The sequence below is a fragment of the Molothrus ater genome, unplaced genomic scaffold (genome assembly GCF_012460135.2).
Source record: "Molothrus ater isolate BHLD 08-10-18 breed brown headed cowbird unplaced genomic scaffold, BPBGC_Mater_1.1 matUn_MA512, whole genome shotgun sequence".
Lineage (NCBI taxonomy): Eukaryota > Metazoa > Chordata > Aves > Passeriformes > Icteridae > Molothrus > Molothrus ater.
The window spans coordinates 29,763-47,201 of NW_023416848.1; the positions used below are offsets into that span (position 1 = coordinate 29,763).

General features: G+C 48.4%; 1 long non-coding RNA gene across 1 annotated transcript; it reads left to right on the forward strand.

Moving 5' to 3' along the window:
• The first annotated feature begins 2,919 nt into the window (after positions 1 to 2,919).
• LOC118701476 (uncharacterized) lies at positions 2,920 to 13,184 on the forward strand. The gene is made up of 4 exons (XR_004982525.2): positions 2,920 to 2,981; positions 6,921 to 7,209; positions 10,736 to 10,917; positions 12,936 to 13,184. It is a non-coding gene; the product is annotated as an uncharacterized LOC118701476 (long non-coding RNA).
• The last annotated feature ends 4,255 nt before the right edge of the window (positions 13,185 to 17,439 follow it).

The window sequence follows — 17,439 nt, forward strand, 5'->3', positions numbered from 1 at the left end:
AGGCTGTTCCTGCTCTTTCAAGATTTCTTTCTTGAAGTGCATCCATCCTTCCTGGAATCCTTTGTTTTAAAAGGGCTGTTTCACTTTAAAAAATCAGTACCTGATTTGGTACTTGCCAAATCTACATCCTCATAGGCTGAAGTCTGGTTTTACAAGTCCAGTGCAGAAGATTTGTTGATGCCTCTTTTTTCACAGAATGTGTAAAAACTCAATAATTTCATGGTCACTGTGTCCCAGGGAGCCTCTGACCACCACATCTCCCTCCAGCCCATCTCTGTTTGTGACCAGCAGGAGACAGAGCTTTGCTTGGCAGTGGGAATTGCAGGAAACCTCCTCAAAGTGCAGCTTGGAAGGTTCAGGCTGGAGCCGAGGAGAAAGCAAAGTCCCTCGCAGGGCAGAATGTTGGTGCTGGAGGTGTGGCAGCGTGAGGCTGGGCCATGGCCGGGCTCTGTGTGCCAGGAGCCGGCAGCGCTGGGTGCAGGGAGCCCAGGGAGAGCACAGAAACGCTGGGTGAGAAATGCTGGGGGACAGCGAGATGGGTGAGTGCAGCCGGCCAGGGCAGAGGAGCAGCACGCCCAGGGGCCACAGCCTGCAGGACAGATGGCCAAGGGCTGGGCAGGGCTGGCAGGGCCACAGGCAGCCAGGCCTTTGTGCCCTGGGCTCGGGCAGCGCCTCTGGAGGCCCCACAGGAGGAACTTTCCTGGCAGGGGCTGCACTTTGCTTCTCCCTTGGCCTCCCTGGGGAGGCTGGCAGGGGCTGCAGGTTGATGCCATTTGTCCTTGCTGCCCCTCACATCCCCCTGGCCCACCAAGAGCCCCGAGGCAGCCGTGAGGGACAGGCCCTGCTGGCCCAGGCTGGGCTCAGGCCTTGGCCTTTCTGCTTCCTGCAGCCAAGCCAGGCCTTGCTCAGCATTGCAGTTCCCTGCTCAGAGCCTTGGGCTCCCTGCAATGCTGGCCTCAAGGATCTGCTCTCACCAGGCCCTGGGCAGCCTTTGGCACTCCCTGCCCTCACTGGGGCCCAGGCATGCTCCAAGGCACTTGGAGTTTTGCTGCTGACTCCTTGAGCAGCTTCTTCATCCTTCTCTCCATGCCTGAGGCTCCTGGAGCCCAGCCCCAAATCCAGCGTGGGGCTGATTAAAATACAGAAAGCCTTCAGGAGCTCTTTGTCTCCCTTCCATTGCCTTTGAGTCTCCAGGCCTTGTGCAGTGATTGGAGTCAGTTTGGAATTCTGTTCAGGAGGGAGATTCAAAGTGCACCTCATGATTTTTGGTTTTAGACAAGGGAATATTTTTTTACTTTTCATTTCAGAGAAGAGGGGAGGGAAGCATTCCCCAGGTGATCTTGATGCTGAATGTCTCCATAGGAGGTCTGGGCAGGGAGAAGAATGAGCGCCTTGCAGGATGAGCCTGTTTGGACAAGCTGCTCCTCACCCCCAGCCTCACCATGTCTGACATCGCCCACCTGAGACTGACATCCCTAAACATAACAAAAATTTAAGCATTTTTCTGTTGTAGTGCGTTTTTATATTTTGTAATACTTTGAAGTAGTTTTGTTTTGTATTCCCATATCTTTCCCAAATGGTTTATCCCAGACTGTACTCCCCTCCCTTTACCTGTGTTATCCCTCTCCCAGGATGAGATCATCCCTAAACCCCCACCCTGGCTCTCTGTCAATCACTCAGCATCCCATCCCCCCCATCCAGAAGTTTCGGTCCAAGTTGTCGAGTGATTAGCCAGAGGCCAGGGGTCAGCCCCCCAGGCCTAGTCCCATACGCTGCCCTATATGTCTATCCCCCAGTTCCCATCCCTCAGAGATACCTATTGGTTGGTAAAATGTTATCTACTTTTGGTTTCCTCCTCCCTTTAAATGTGACCTTCGGACATCTCCCGGGGCTCTCGGCAGGAGGCCCCTGAGGTGCAGGAGCTCCTTTGGGATCCTAATAAAACCTTGGACTAACCCCTGCTAAGAGTCAGCCCTTTATCTTCTACCGATGTCTCTGGTGTCTCTGCTGCTGCAAAGGCGCCCAGCCCAGGTGCCCTCAGTACCCTCGGGGCACAGAGAGTGTCTCCCCGCTGTCGGCCGTGTCGGGGCTGCCCTCCCCGGTGTCTGCCGACTCGAGACTGGCCCAGGGTTCCTGAGAGGCTCGCAGAGAGACCGAGACATTTTTCCTTATAAATAAAATTCAATTAATTAATAAAATGACAATTATATTATTATGATAGTATTATTCAATTTTAATTACCTAACTTGTACATTTATATTAAAAATTCGATACACTTTTAGCAACACAGAAAATTATTGGTCATTGGTTCTAAGTAACACAATTCCCTTCATTAATTCATCAAGCTCTATTGGGTATTTATTTCTTCCTCTTTATGGTAACTAATATTCTTTGTAGACCTTTTGCCATCATTTTTATCATCTTTTTTTCGCATATGGTCAAGACGAGGCACTTTGGGGTCCCTGGAGCCAATTCTGGGGCACATTTGGGGCAGTTTTAGGTCTGGGGAGGGAATTCAGAGAGAACTTGAGGGTCTGGAGGACACTTGGGGGAGCCGGGTGAGCACTTGGACGGGGCACTCAGGGATTCTGAGGGCCAGTTCGGGGTCCGGGGCAGCACTTGGGGATTGAGGGGGGCCCTTGGACGTCAGGGAGGGGAATTTGGGGCCCTTCGGTGTCCGGGCGGGCCCTTGGGGGGGCTGGAACGGGGCTCGCTGGGGCGCGGGGGGTGATGGGAGTTGAAGGCGCAGGTATCATACGGTTTAACGGGGCCGCAGAGCATCACCGGAATTCTGGGCGCAGCTGCAATGGCTCTCGGAGGGGCGCGGGGCATGACGGGAGATGAAGTCCCGGCTGGAATAGCGCTGGACGTGCGCCGCGGAGCATGATGGGAGCTGTAGTCCCGGAAGTGGCTCGAACGCGGCATTCGGGGGTCCGGGAAGGCACCTGGGGGACACTTTTGCGTCCAAGCCGTGACTTGAGGTCCTCGGGGGAACGTAAACGGCTCGGGAATCCTTGGGGGGAGCTCGGGGAGCTCTAACTGGGCTCTTTAGGGCGCGGGGCACGGCAGGAGTTTTAAGCGCGGGACTGTGTTCTGAGGGGCTCTGGGGCCACGGGGGATGAGAGGAGACGAATTCCCAGAAGTGGCTGTACCGGGCATCTGTGGGGTTGGGAGCACGCAGGGGGTCCGGGGACGCTTTTGTGGGGTCCCAAATGGGCGCTGAGGAGGCACTGAGGGATCCTTCAGGCTCGGGGGGACACTTTTGGGACAGATGGGGGCGGATCCCGGGGGTTCTGTGGAGCGCGGGGCATGACGGGCGTTGCAGTCCCGGCTGCAATGGGGCTGTTTTTGGCCGCGGGGCATGACGGGACTTGTAGGCAAAAGAAAAATATGGCGGCCGCCTATGCACCGCCCCCAGCCCCGGATCTCTGGCGCTGATTGGTTCTAAGCAGTGATGGGCGGCAGCCTCGGAAAATGAGAGGCGGCGGAGGCGGGAACAGCCTATCCATTCCCTCCCAGTACAGCCCACTTCATTCCCAGTACAACCCCAGTACAACCCCAGTGCCCCTCCGATCCCTTCCAATTCAGCCCAGTCCCTCCCAAAACACCTGAGTCCATTCCCATTCCCTCCAGTTCCTCCCAAATTTATCCACAGGGTGCCCCACTGTCCCCAGTCTTCCCCACAATGTTCCCAGTGTTCCCCAGTATGTCCCAGTCCTCCCCAGTGTCACTCCCAGTATGTCCCAGTGTCTCCCACAGCATTCCCAGTGTTCCCAGTATGTCCCAGTCCTCCCCAGTGTTTCCAAGGACAGTTTAATTTCTCACGGTGACCGTGGCAGCCAAACCCAGCAGTGGGGTCAGTGCAGTGCCCATGGCCACAGCCCCTTGCAGTGGCCCAGTGCAGCTTGGGCTGATGATCCACCCTCACAGCTGGCCCAGGGCAGCTCTGCAGTGGCTTTGGTGACACCTGGGGCTGGCACACACCTGAGCAGTGTGTCTGTTTTCAGTGGGGAAACTCAGGAGTTTGAGATTGCTTCAAAAAACCCCAAAAGGGGAAAACCCCTCTTAGGCTGGGTGCAGCCAGCTCTCCAAGCACAGCAGGTCCCAGGGCAGTGAGGACAGACAGGATGGGGCTGGGCAATGTGGAGCAAGGTTGTCCACACTGGGTCAGAGCTCCAGGCACAGCTTCTGTGAGCAGGCCAGAGCTGCTGAGGAGAGACCCTGGGTCAATATCAATCACAGAATGCTGCAATCGTCTCTGCGCTAAAGAGAAATAAAATAAAAGACATCCTTTAAAATAAAAATGTGTATTTCTTACAAGTTATTTGAAATATTTCTCCATAACTGGACTAGGAAAATTTTAATGAGCCTCTCAGGGCTTTGGTGTTGTTTACAGCAGATTCAGTCCCTGAGAGAGTGTTCAAAAAACTTCTCAAGAACTCAAACTTAAACTCCAAAGCTTCTTGAAGTTTTAATGGGTCCCACAGAGGAACATGACTGAGAAAGTGTCCCCAGGTTCCAGTTAGAGCAGAACACTGCAGGCAGTGATGACAGCTGGGGACAAAGAAGGCCAAGGTGTCTCTGGTGCTGAGCAAAGCTGGATGTGTTTGAGGAATGCCAAGGGCCAAGGCCTGAGCCCCAGGGCCTGGCCAGGCAGATCCTGTCCCTCCCTCCTTGCTCAGGGCTCTTGCTGGGATGGGCACTGGCACGTGGGGATGTGCAATGCCAAGGGCAGGAGCATGGGGCGGCCCCTGCCAGGCTGCTGAGCAGGGACAAGGAGGCCATGAGGCCCCAGGCCTGCAAGGGTCACTTGTCTCCTGCTCCTGCCTCAGTGCTTTCCTTTTTATGGAAAAGAACCATCCCTCCTTCCCAGGCACCCTTGGTGGGAAAACAGGACTCCCATACAACTCACCAATATGATTAAGCTGAAGCCATTGATTGTTTACATTATGCACTTATTTATGCATTCTAACTCTACTGCATACACTGATCACGCATCTCTGCATTGGTGCCTCTCTCTTGTCCTTGTGTTCTGCACTCACTTCTCAGGGTATGTGATTGGTTACAGTCCAGGTGGTTCGCAGCCCTCTGTTATCTCGTTCTTCTGGTCTTGGCATTCTGTTTCTCAGCATTTTCTTTCTTCATTTAGCACAGTTTATGTCTTAGTAACCTTGGTGAATTCCAGAGGGCTCTGATAAGAATAACTACAAGTGATATGGCTGGTGCACAGTGTGGCCTAAGTTGTTCAGATACATTGCTACAACTCTCCCTTCTTCTTCTGGCACCAGCCAAACCCTTTTCACTGTATTTTCTATCAAGTGGGTCACCAATTTCACTATGCATGGAATAGCACAAAGCAATATAATAATAACTACTAGTAACAACAAAGCTCCCTTTAAGGTATCTTTCAATCATCCAGTTATTCCCCATCCCTCAAACCATTCATCCAAGCCCCAATCATTCAGAGTCAATTTCTTCCTGTTGTCTTGTAGTTGTATGAGTTTCCTATGAATGGATGTAGACTGGCCAGAGAGATTCATACAACACATTCCTTCAAAATCCTCACACCTGTGCCCATGTGCTAACAGCAAAAAATCTATAGCAGCTCTATTTTGCAGTGTGCCATGTCTAATACAATCTACCTCAGTGAGCATTTGATTTAAAATAGCTGAACTTGTGTTCAGTGTGGGAATCCACAAAATCAGAGGGTTTTTGGGGAAGCTGCAAAAGGCAGGCCTCAGAGACAGCAGGACTGTGATTAGAGCTAAGCAGTAGCCCTGAGATTGGTCAGCAGAAAAATTATTTAAAAAGTAGAAAAGCACGGACAAATAGAACAATGGTCTGTGTATTAACGCTTGTCTAGAAAAAGTCTCTAAGCTACAGAAAAGTTTTTCTATCAAGATATTAGGAAATTTGAAGCTTAATAATGGAGCTCTGTGCATTGTGTTTTAAGGCTTACAAGCAGGTATTGTATTCAAAATAAGCAAGCATTGTTTTAACCAAAGGTACCTGTGCTTATTGTGGTTGGATAGAACTACTGTCAATATGCTTTTGCTTTGTGGGATTGGTAAAAAAACTTTTAAAGTAAGTTGTAACATTGCATTCTTTGTCTGCTGCTGAGGACACGAGCTGCTGGCATCTTCCCATTGTCATAACCATGTAATGAGATTGATGCTGGAAAATAAAACAGCTCAAGGCACGTTCCACAGCAGCCCCGTCCCATTTGTGATTTGTAAATAGCCCCTGGCTCTCTCTATACAAGACAGACTGTGCAAAGTACTTTATGCTATGAATTTCATGAATTGCTCTCAAAAAGAACCAAACCCCCCTGTCTTAAGGCACTTTAATAACAACATGTACACACACCTCAAAGAAAGACCTCCAGTACTTGACCAGAATCATGAATCTAAAATTATTGAAGGGCCATACCCTCTCATTATGTGGGGGAGAGGATATGCTTGTGTTTCTACAGGTACAGGACCCTGGTGGATTCCCAGAAGATTTATCAGTAGACCACAGATCTGACGATGACCCCTCGAATGAACACAAAGTCAGATCCCCTTCCCACCATGCCACAGAAGCAGCTTTCTCTTGGAGATGGAGAAAAAAGAAATTCATATATCCAAACATTGTGGCAAGGACACTCATCACACGTAGATACATCCCACCGATAACATCCATGTCAATCTCAAATGCAGACACACTCCTGCCTTTTCCACCATCCCTCTACCAGTGACCTTTTATCCCTACCCCCTCCCTCTTTCCCCTCTTGAAACTGCTCCTTTTTCCCTCCCTCAAACTTCCCTTAAAAAAGAGAAGGGCATGATTGGGAGGAGTTGGGAAGAACTATAGGAAGAACTTAAAAATATTTAAGAATGTCTTAAAATAAGTCCACTAATGTGTGTTTTTATCATACACAGGTAAAAACTACCCAGTGGGAAAGAAGAAGTATGATTCTTTCTGTCACACCCTCCAGGGCAGCCCACAGCAGTACCAGTGCCATCGTTGTCATCGTCATTATCAGCGCCCTCATCTGTATCCAAGTGACCACCGGCTGGATCGTCCCTCAGCCAAAACAGAACATCTGGGTGACTTTGGCAAAGTCATTAAAGCAAGACAATCATTGCATGGCCATTGGCAGCGTAGACGGTCTGCTCTTAACATGCCTGGTGGGAGTCCCCCTGTCACCAAACGACTGCCTGTATGTAGGTAAGAAACCCAACCCCATGGACACCTGGGACGAGTGGATGAAGATCCTCCCACGCCATGTCTCCACAGGACTTGCTTTTCCAGGCCCAGGATGGTGTTCTGGGCAGTGGTGTGAGGCACAGGGTCGGTCTCCAGCCATCCCGTGGTGGCTTCCACCATGGTCAGCACGTAGCGCTTGCCCTGGCGTGTCTGGGGCAGTGTGATGGAGTCAATCTGCCAGGCCTCCCCATACTTGTACTTGGACCACCGCCCACCGTACCACAGGGGCTTCACCTGCTGGGCCTGCTTGATGGCAGCACACGTCTCACAGTCATGGATAACCTGAGAAATACTGTCCATGGTTAGATCCACCCCTCGGTCTCATGCCCACTTACAGGTGGCGTCTCTGCCCTGATGACCTGAGGCATCATGGGCCCATTGAGCTGGGAACAACTCCCCCGTATGTTGCCAATCTAAGTCTATCTTTGGCACCTCTATCTTTGCAGCCTGACCTACCTGCTCGTTGTTTTAGTGTTCCTCACTAGCCCGACTCTTGGGGACATTGGCATCTCCGTGGCAGACTTTCACAGGTAGCTCTTCTACCTGAGTGGCAATGTCTTTCCATTCATCAGCAGCCCAGATTGATTTTCCTCTATGCTGCCAGTTGGACTTTTTCCACCTTTCCAGCCAACCTCACAGATCACTGGCTATCATCCATGGATCAATATAAAAGGTATCGTTTTGGCCCCTTCTCTCTTTCAGCAATGTCCAGGGCCATCTGAATGGTTTCGAGTTCAGTAAATTGACTTGATCCACCTTCACCTTTGGTAGCTTGTGCCATCTGTCCTGTGGGGCTCCATACAGCTGCTTTCCATTTCCAGTTCATCCCTACAATGCGACAGGAACCAACAGTGAAAAGAGCGTAGCGTGTTTCCTCTGCTGGTAGTTGGTTGTACGGTGGAGCTTCCTCAGCCCGTGTCACTTGTACCTGCTCCTCTTTGTCAGTGAGACCAAAGTTTTCACCTTCCAGCCAGTTTGTATTTATCTCCAAAATCCCACGGTGATTCAGGTTTCCAATACAGGCACGCTGTGTGATCAGAGCAATCCATGTGCCCCATGTGGTGTCAGTGGTGTGGTGGGTACAGAGAACCTTTCTTTTAAACATCCACCCCAGCACTGGTAGTCAGGGTGCCAGGAGGAGTTGTGCTTCTGTGCCAATCACCTCCGAGGTCCCTTGAACTCCTTCATAGGCAGCCAAGATTTCCTTCTCAGTGGGAGTGTAGTTGGCTTTGGATCCTCTGTAACTTCGGCTCCAGAATCCCAGTGATCGGCCTTGAGTCTCCCCAGGCACCTTCTGCCAAAGGCTCCAGGACAAGCCATTGTTCCTGGCTGCAGAGTAGAGCACGTTCTTCACCTCTGCTCCTGTCCTGACTGGGCCAAGGGCTACTGCATGAGCGATCTCCTGCTTGATCTGAGCAAAGGCTGGTTGCTGTTCAGGGCCCCAGTGGAACTCGTTCTTCTTGCAGGTGACCAGGTGGAGAGGGCTCACAATCTGGCTGTACTCAGGAATGTGCATTCTCCAAAAACCTATGGCTAAGAAAGCTTGTGTTTCCTTCTTGCTGGTCAGTGAGGACATTGTTGTGATCTTACTGATGACCTCAGTGGGAATCTGACGCCATCCATCTTGCCACTTCACTCCCAGAAGCTGGATCTCTCGGGCGGTCCTTTGACTTTGCTCTTCTTGATGGTGAAGCCAGCTTCCAGCAGAATCTGGATGATCCTCTCTCCTTTCTCAAACACTTCCATTGCCGTGTTCCCCCACACAATGATGTCCTTGATGTATTGCAGGTGTTCTGGAGCCTCACCATTTTCCAGCGCAGCTTGGATCCGTCCATGGCAGATGGTGGGGCTGTGCTTCCACCCCTGGGGCAGTCGGTTCCAGGTGTACTGCACGCCCCTCCAGATGAAAGTAAACTGAGGCCTGCATTCTGCTGCCAGAGGAATGGAGACAAACACGTTAGCAATGTCTATAGTGGCAAAGCACTTTGCTGCCTTGGACTCCAGCTCGTACTGGAGTTCCAGCATGTCCGGCACAGCAGCGCTCAGCGGTGGAGTCACTTCATTCAAGGCACGATAGTCCACAGTCAATCTCCATTCTCTGTCAGATTGTGCACAGGCCAGATGGGACTTTTGAAGGGTGAGTGGGTTTTGCTGAGCACCCCTTGGCTCTCCAGCTCACGGATCATTCTGTGGATGGGGATCACGGCATCTCAATTTGTTGCTATTTCACCATGACTTGGCATTTTCCTATCTTTAAGCCTCTTCCCTCCACGGAGCCCTAGCAGGCTCGGAGCCTGCTACAGATCACAGCTTCTCAATTTGTTCAACGCTGCCAGTGGTGCACTGTCGAGGTGACAATTGGTACTCATTGCTCTTCCACCCTCAGGAGTCCTACTGCAGATGAGTTTTCTGATAGTCCAGGCAAGGTGTTCAACTGCTTAATGCCCTCTGCCTCTACCGCAGCTATTCCAAAAGGCCACCCGAGTCCCTTGGGGTGTTTGTGAAGCCATTCTGGAAGAAGTCTATGCCCAGAATACACGGGGCCTCTGGGCCAGTCACAATAGGAAGTTTCTGCCACTCCTTCCCAGTCAGGCTCACCTGGGCTCCCAACAGGGTCAATTGCTGTGATCCCCCCGTCACCCCAGCAATGGAAACAGGTTCTGCCCCCCATGTCCCGAGGGCATTAGGGTACACTGCACACCAGTATCAACTAAGGCGTTGTATTTTTGTGGCTCTGATGTGCCAGGCCATTGGATCCACACCATCCAGAAAATCCGGTATTCCTGTGCCTCTCCCAAGCTAGAGGCAGGACCCACCCTAGCCCTGGTTATTATTTCTTTCCTGGGCATACATGGTAGAGGTTCCTTCAAGGGGATCTGACAGATCACACCTGGCAGCTCGGTCATGGGAGGTTGGGGCTACCTTCACTTTAGTGGAACTCCCTCAGTTAGTGTTTCCCTCCTTGAGCTGATGCACCCATGCTGCCAGTAGAGAAGTGGATTTCCCATCCCACCTTCCCATGTCTTCCCCATGGTCACACAGGAAGAACTACAGGTTGGCTCATTGGGTGTACCCTCTCTCTCTAGCTGGGGGATGTTGGGCTCTGACTTTGGGGCCTGTAACCTGCACTGGTGCCAAACTGATCTTCCTCACCTCCTCCTTCATCTCTCTCATTGTAGGAAACATATGTTTGTGCTGTTCTTGTGAGCCAGCGAAGGCTTCCTGAAGATCAGGAAAGCCCCGTATCTCTCTGGAGGAAGGTACCAAGGCTATCACCATGACACCATGGAGAAAGAGCGAGAGTTAGAAGATAGGGACTTTAGCTGGCTCACAGAGTGACATGGCTCCTTGGTCACCTACTGAGAACTTTGTTTCTTTCTTATGACCAATGGGCAGTGAATGTGTCTGTTCAGTAAATGTAAATATCTTGAAAGAGTATAACAGCAACATGTTGCTATAATAAATCTCTCTTGCACCCTTCTGATAGAGTCGTGGTACTTTGTGCTGTGTCGTGGCCTATATCGGCATCTGGTGGCCCTGCCATGATTGCAACAGGACTGCAAAAAAGGAAAGACAAAAAAGAGAAAAAGTTGAAAGGTACCCTAAAAACAAGTGAAGGCAGAAAGGACGCCGCGGAGGTCTGGACCTAATTCAGACGTCTGATTCGAGGTAAGTGACTGGGAAAAATAATGGGAAATAATTTATTAAATGAGGAAAAGGCTGTTTTGTCCATGTGGAAGGCTTTATTGAAAAGGAAAAATGTTCGAGCTTCTGATTATGCTCTTGGTAGTTTACTGACATGGTGTAAACTACATAGTTTGAAGCTGATGCTGACATTGCCTTCAGTGTCCGGGCATGGAAAAAGGTTGGGAAGAGACTATGGGAAGAGATATCTAAGGGGTATAAGACAGTTGTTGATTTAGCTGCTACCTGGAGACTGTTGTATGAGGCGTTGAAGGTGTAATATATGTTATGAAATAATTCATGCTTATAGAGAGAATGTATTTTATAAGACTGTGAAATCCAAACGAGTCTCTGACCACAAGCAGCCCAGAGGCAGACGTCTACTTGGAATCTCAAGGTTCCTGAAGGCAGCAGGAGAACAATACCCAGTTAACTTATGAATAGACGTGTCCAACGCGATGATTGCTGCTATCCCGAGTGATCGGAAGATGCCCGAGGACGATCATTGCCCAACTGATACAATCGATCGAGATAGCAGAAGTTGCCAGAAAAATACATCTGAATAGACGACTTCCCCGGACGCAATTAACGCCGGCTATTGACCAGGAAACAGCGATTGTCCAGCTCTGCACAGTGAAAGAAACTGTCTTGAATATGCAGTTACAAAAGAAATCAGGACTCCTCTGCCTCAGGCATAACAAACTGTATAAAACAGCCCCGCAAGAAGTGCTGCTCGTGAACAGGGGAAGGTCTGATGCGATAGAGGTCAGATCCAGGTTCACCCAGCGCCGACCCCGGGCTCGACACTTTCTCTTTGGCTCTGGGGTTTTTGAGGACCGTATTTTGGTCACGGAAAAAAAAAAAATCTTTTTCACATTTTGATAAATTTGGCGTTTGATTGATCATTTATAACAAAGGAACGGAAAGCAGAACAAGATAGAAGGAGGAAGAGGAATTAGAGCAAGAATTAGAGCAGAACAAGATAGAAGGAGGAAGAGGAATTAGAGCAAGAAACTGAAGTAGAGGAACAGGAGGAAGTTGAGGCTGAGCCTGTCCATGTATCTCCCCCTGAAGAGCCTGCTGCAGTTGCTGTGGAGGTTCCCCCAGGGTTTGCTATCGTGACAATCAAACGGCAGGCTGAGACTGCTCCTTGGTACTCATCTCCAACAGACTGCTGAGTGTATGTTAAACCTGTGATAAACTGCTCAGCAGTTGGTTGAACTGAGTACCAAACCAAAGTATCTTGCGCCTGCACAGCAATTAGCCAAAATGAAGTTCCAGAAGAAGCCAAGTGAAAAACAGGCTGGGTCATTGGCCCTTCTGTCTCTCCCTGGGCCGTTTGCTCCCCTGCTCCCCTCTCACCCTCCCGTGGATCAGTTGCTCCCCACCACCCCAGGCTTTCCCTTGAGCCCTCTGCCCCTCCTCTGCCCTCCTTCGAGTCCTCTGCCTCCACTCCAGCCCCAGCTGAGCCATCTGGCCTGCCCCTCCCTCCTGAACTGGTTGAACACAAGCAATTTTTAACATTGCGTCCTTCTTTCTCTAGTGATAGTTCTGACGGTGAACTGCCGGTTATAAGTGCACCCAAAAAGACGCAGGAATCTGTTTCTGTTAGCCCTCGGAGCAGATCCAGGCCTGCTGTTTCTTGGACTCTGCCTCCCTGCCAGGTGGCTGTGACTCCTTGACACCCTTTGCAATTCTGGGAGCATGTGAGAATGAAAGCAGCTGAAGTGGGAGATTGGAATTTGTTAGAGAAAATAGGTGCACCTAAATGGATGGAGATGGCTTCTGCTGCTTCTGGTGGGCCTGTGGCTTTTCCTGTTTTCAAAGCTGTTCCTAATTCGGGACAAGAAGATAGCCATCAGGTTTTTGCATGGAGGGATCTCGAGTCAAAAGTAGATCAGTATGGTGTTAACGCTTCACAGGTGATGCAAGTGATTCGTGTTCTAAATGCTGATCTACTTGCACCTTATGATATTGTTCACCTTGCTACGATTCTGTTTCAGCCAGTGCAGTATGGTGTGTTTCAAGCTACCTGGAAACAAATGGTTGAAAGAGCAGCATTGGACAATGTGCAGTTACCTCAGCAGGATCCACGTCACGCTGTGGGAGCTGATGCCTTGCTGGGCAATGGACCATTCTCTAACCCGGATTTGCAGGCAAGATGGGATCCCCTGGTTCTGGCACAGGCCCAGCAGCTGGGTATGAGTGTCACCATGATATTTTCTGAAAAATCCTCTTTGCCCAGCATTTTCTCCTGGGAAGCTGAGAAGCCTCAGAGAGGAATGAAAACAATAAGTATCTGATTGATGCTCCTGTGTTTGCTGCTTTGGAATGTGGCTTGAACTTTGTTTACCAACAGGCGAATGTTTGATTGGTTCCATGTGAATTGTTTTAATTTAATGACCAATCATGGTCCAGCTCTGTCGAGGCTCTGAGGAGTCATGGGGTTTTATCATCATTCTTTTCTAGCCTTCTGATGTATCCTTTCTCTATAATTTAGTATAGTTTTAGTATATAATTTCTTTTCATAAAATATAAAATATATTCATAAAATAATAGATCAGCCCTCTGAGAACATGGAGTCAAATTCTCATCTCTCACCTCGTCCTGGGGACCTCACAAACACCACACATGAGTGCTTTACTCAAAACAAAGGAAATGGCAGCTCCTAAACCAAGGTTTATTACCATCCAGCAAGGGGTGAAGGAACCTTTTCTGCAGTTTGTGGAGAAGGTTGCTGCAGCCCTTGAGAAGCAAGTAGAAGATGATAAGCTCAGGCAAATGTTATGCAGACAGCCTGGGACAACGCAAACAAAGACTGCAGGTGAATTATTGATTCTTTAGCGGGAGATCCCCCACTGTCTGGTCTTGTAGTTGCTTGCTCAAAGGTTGGTTTGGTTGAGCATAAAATGGCTGCTTTGGCTGAAGTAATGAAATCTTCACCCAGATGTTCTGCTTGTGAAGAATCGGGGCATGTGAAGACACAATGCCCTCAAACTGCTGGACGATGTGTACACTCCAGTTGGTTTGGTTATCGCCCCGGAGAAAGTTCAAAGGCAGATGCCTTGGAAATATTTGGGGTTGATAATCACCAATACACAAATTGTGCCTCAACCTGTAAAATTGGACATTGATATTAAAACTGCTGTTGACGTACAGAAATTAGTTGGGGCAATAGATTGGCTTAGGCCATACTTGGGGATAACGAATCATCAACTGCAACCTTTGTATGACTTACTGTCCAGGATAACTTCCTCTATCAATGAGAGACATTTGACTGCTGCAGCAAAAAAGGCTGTAGAAGTTGTTGAATTGCCCTTGACATCTAAATTTGTTACCAGGATAGAGTTTCTCTTGGTGTGCAATTATTTATTTTGAGAGATGATGAAATACCATGCAGATTGTAGTCTCAATGGAATGATAAATGGGAAGACAAAGTGCATATTTTGGAGTGGATATTTTTTGTCTTTCAGGTCCCGAAAAACAGCTCCAGGCCTGTATGAGCTTTTTGCAGACATCATTATCAAAGGTCGCAGACGCTGCCATGAGATCTTAGGCCGTGCTCCTGTAACTATTGTCATACCGGTACAACAATTGTATTTTGAGTGGTGTTTTCAAAACAATCATGAGTTGCAATCTGCCTTATCTTCCTTTACAGGTCAAATAGCATATCATTTACCTTCTCATCCTCTTTTGGATTTCACTAAGAAGATTCCCTTTCAGGGGAAACAATTTTGCTCTTCTGTGCCAATGGAAGGTGCCACAGTTTTTACAGATAGATCAGGGAAAACTGGAAAAACTGCTGTAGCCTGGAAGAAGAATGACTGCTGGGAATATGAAGCAATGGTTCAACAAGGGTCTTTTAATTAGTTGAACTTGGTGTCGTACTTTTGGCCTTTACCTTATTTCCTAATTCCATCAATATAGTTGCTGATTCTGTTTATGTTGCTAATTTAGTGAAACAGTTGGATCAAGCTGTGTTGTATAATGTAAAGGAGAAACCATTATTTGTTATGTTGTTAAAATTGTGGACTGTTATTCGTAATCGAAAGCATTATTATTTTATTATGCATATCCATAGCCATACATTGCTACCTGGATTCTTTGTTGAAGGTAGCGCCTATGTGGATTCCCTTGTGGCTGCCCCAGCAGTAAAAACGGTGCTTAATGTGTTACAGCAAGCTGTTCTATCTCACCAATTTTTTCATCAGGGTGCTCAGGCACCACGGCAGCAATTTAAGTTATCACACAGCGAAGCAAAGTCAATTATTTCTTCTTGCCTTGATTGTCATATGGCTCATGTTTCACAATATTACGGCACTAATCCTAGAGGCTTACTCCCTTTGCAAGGATGGCAAACAGATGTTACAAAAATGCCTGAATTTGGCAGTCTAAAGTATGTTAATGTTAAAATTGACGCTTTTTCTCATGCCATGGTTGCTTCAGCATTGGCAGGTGAACCAGCTCGGGGTGTTATTCGTCATTTTTGCCACGCCTTTTCCATCTTAGGCGTTCCATCACATGTAAAGACAGATAATGGCCCGGCGTGTGTTTCAAAGAAATTGCAAGTGTTTTTTCGTGCCTGGGGTGTTGATCATTCCACTGGTATTCGACAGGCCAAGCAATTATTGAACGTGCTCATGGTGTGTTGAAACAACAGGTACAAAAAAAAAGGGGAAATGCAGAGGGAGTCGCCTCAAGTGAGATTAGATAAAACCGTTTATGTCTTAAACTTTCTACGTCCTTTACCTGACTTAGAATTGTCTCCTATATTCTACCATTTTTTGTCTTTGAATTCAAAACAGCCAAACTTTCAGAAAGGTATTAATGGATGGGTAGAAGATTTAATCACGGGAAAGTGGACTGGCCCAGTGGAATTAGTAACATGGAGAAGAGGATATGCATGTGTTTTAACGGGAAATGGCTCTCGTTGGGTCTCTGCCCGTTGTGTTAAACCTTATTTGGAGCACACAGGAAAGGACAGGATGGGTGGTTCTACAGTGGAAGCAAAATGAGTAGGCAATTGCATTGGTTATTAGGTGGATGGAAGCACGGACCCTCAAGGAATGTGTGGTAAAGATGGTAATTCAAGACAGAGTAAAGGGAGTTATAGGCTTACCCTGAAAATACAAAATTTAAGTTAGTGGGTGTTACTTTTGCTTCTTTTCCTTGAATTGTCTTACAGAGAGGTTGGTAGTACTGAGAAATGTGTCTTGTACCATTTCCTTTTGCAGGGCACCGACAATGCCAAAAATAGGGGAATTTGATGTACCTAAGGGAGAAGTGTTGCCTTTGCAGAGGGGTTGAATTAGTAGCTGAACTCCAAACTTTGAGCAACTAGGTTAGTTGCCCATTATGATAGCAGCAACCAGTTGTAAAGTTGAGTGGATGCTACTTGGTCCTAAGTGGTGACTAGGCAGATGACTTGGTCTCTGACTCTGTGTGGGTGAAAGTTATTTGACTAGAGGTGAAGGTGTCATTCTGCTACAAATGTGTCATCTGGAAATTGCGAGGTCTGTAATGGTATTTGAAGATCTATTTTTCCTGTGCCTTGTTTGTATATGAATGTAAAGACTGTGAGGGTGTGTGTTGTGGATTGGGTAGAAGTTGGTTAGTTGTAAGCGAATGAAGAATGGATCCTCTGTCTGCTTGGATTTTTGCAAGGGCCCTGCAGAAGTCCTTAGCAGTTGTTTTTGTGGGTCAAATACAAAAAGGGGGACTTGTAGGAAAGACAATTTTGTGCTGTTGCTGTAAGCCAGCGAAGGCTTCCTGAAGATAAGGAAAGCCCCATCTCTCTGGAGGAAGGTACCAAGGCTATCAGCATGGCAACGTGAAGAAAGAGAGAAAGTTACAAGATAAGGACTTTAGTTGGCTCACAGAGTGACTCGGCTCCTTTTCACCTACTGAGAACTTTGTTTCTTTTTCATGACCAATGGGCAGTGTATGTGTTTGTTAAGTAAATATAATAATCTTGTAAAGCTATAAAGGCAACCTGTTGCTTTGATAAATCTCTCTTATACAGCCTTCTGGTCTGAGTCCTGGTGCTTGTGCCATGTCGTGCTCTATAGCGACACCTCATCTCCTCTTTAGGTCCTTGATCACAGCAGAGACAGGAGCCTGCATGGGGCCATTGATCACACTCTCACAATTTCTAAGCTTGTTGGTGACAGAGCCCACCGTCTCTCGGTTGTTATCGGCATTAATCATTGCAATGAAGGTGGTGTATTGAGATGGCCCCAGATTTGCCAGACTCCACAGCGTTTGCCCTGTGCACTGACCTTGTCAGGGTCATTATCATGCTGTCCATCCCTCCCAAAGAGTACCTCCAACACTCTGCCACTTCTCTCAGCTGTTGGATCCCTTCCTCAAGGATCTTCCAGCACATTCTATGGTGCTGCTCCTGCATTCTCTCCCTGGGGACAAACCTCTCTCTGACACTCAATAAAAGCTGCTCCCAGAGACAAAGGGACCTTAGCTCCCTTACAAAAATCTGATTCATACCTGAGT